This window comes from Bison bison, unplaced genomic scaffold (assembly GCF_000754665.1).
Source record: "Bison bison bison isolate TAMUID 2011002044 unplaced genomic scaffold, Bison_UMD1.0 scf7180017864274, whole genome shotgun sequence".
NCBI classification, from domain to species: Eukaryota; Metazoa; Chordata; class Mammalia; order Artiodactyla; family Bovidae; genus Bison; species Bison bison.
The window spans coordinates 3,557,253-3,558,986 of record NW_011494846.1 but is presented as its reverse complement, the minus strand read 5'-3'; positions in this window follow the sequence as shown (position 1 = coordinate 3,558,986).

Genomic DNA, 1,734 nt, shown 5'->3' with positions numbered 1-1,734 from the left:
CAAATTTTAGGCATTTTGTTTAATGAAAATGAAAGATGTTTTATTGGAAGTAAGATCAATAAACTCTATAACCTTGAGTCTATAAAGCAAGTTAAAATAAAGCACTTCATGGTCTTACAGAGTAGAGGGAACAGGAATGGGGATCTCAGTGTGAAGGGGAAAAACGTCTGTTGGCTTGCCAGATTTTGAATGTAGCTGACCTGACAGAGTAGCTGAATCAGCCTCCCACACCCCAGCTTCACCCTAGGCTGTAACTTACCTTTCCCTTCAGTTCAGTTCAGGTACCCAGTTGTGTCTGATTCTTTGCGACCCCATGGACTGCAGTGCGCCAGGCTTCCCTGTCCATCACCAAATCCCTTTCCCTTGCAAGTTTATTATGTATGTATGTGCTCAGTCACTTCAGTTGTGTCCAGCTCTTTGTGACCCTATGGACTGCAGCCCGCCAGGCTCCTTTGTCCATGGGCTTCTCCAGGCAGGAATACTATAGTGGGTTGCCATGCCCTCCTCCAGGGGATCAAACCCATGTCTCCTGTGTCTCCTCCACTGCAGGCAGATTCTTTACCCACTGAGCCACCTGGGAAGCCCTGCAGGTTTATTATATTCTAGTTTTAAATCAGATCCATCAGTTGAACCACCAGGCCCCTCAGAGATCTCTACCAGAAACCTCAGCAAAAGATGTCAGTTTATGGCTTAAACCTGTGCTTTACAATGTTGTTTGTTTATTGACTTTAAATCAAACAGGACTTGCTCACATTGGTGGTAGGACCCACTTGTTATTAGCCCTTAGCTGTTTTAGTGAATATAAGACTTACTTGGTCATTGTAGCAGCTGCAAAGAGTCATGTCACTCATAACAGAGCTAAAAGATCTTTCAGATCCTAGAGATAGTCCCCTGGGTAAGGCTAAACCTCCACAGCTAAAATCATAGTTCCTGGCAAGAAAAGTTATCGGCCAAAAATATCCTGTATGGAGAACAGAATTCAGCTTCAACAGTCACTCAGATAAGGTCTTAGAAACTATTTCTTGTATAATGTAAGACAGTCAGTCCTCACCTGAAAAGAGTGCGCGCTAACACTCAAAATGCTCTATGTTTGCTTTTCCAGCATCATCCAGTAGATGCTGATGGCTTCCCAGTAGACCATGTCAAGAACTGAGAAAGAAATGTTTGAGAATTCACACTCAGAAAAGGCTCATCAATATGAGCACGTCACATATTTAAATTCAGAAACTAATCTCAGGTCCTCAGACACAGAGAACCAATAAAGAACAGTTCGTGGTATGATTAGAAGCCTTTTAACAACTGCCAGCCTTTAAAGCAAGAACTGGGTAAACTGAATCCCTTGTCCCCAAATCTAGACTTCTGAGTTCTTATGTACTAGTGTCTCTACCCGCTTCTTTCACTGGGAAGAGCATTAAGAAGCTAGCTAGGTGGGGATTTCTCTGGTGGTCTAATGCATAGGATTCCATCCTCCCAATGCAGGGGGCCTGGTTCAATCCCTGGTCGGGGAACTCGATCCCACATGCCACAACTAAGACCCGGCCCAGCCAAGTGAATAAAAATAAATATTAAAAAAAAAAGAAGCTAGCTAGGAATGCAGTCAGCTCCCACAGTATCTTTAAGACAGAGAGAGACAAGACCTGCTAATATAGCCCTCTTTATAAAGGACCCATAACTTTCTTTCCCAACAAGAAACTGAACAGAAATCTGCAGCCCTTCAGGGACTGAGACTCTGTA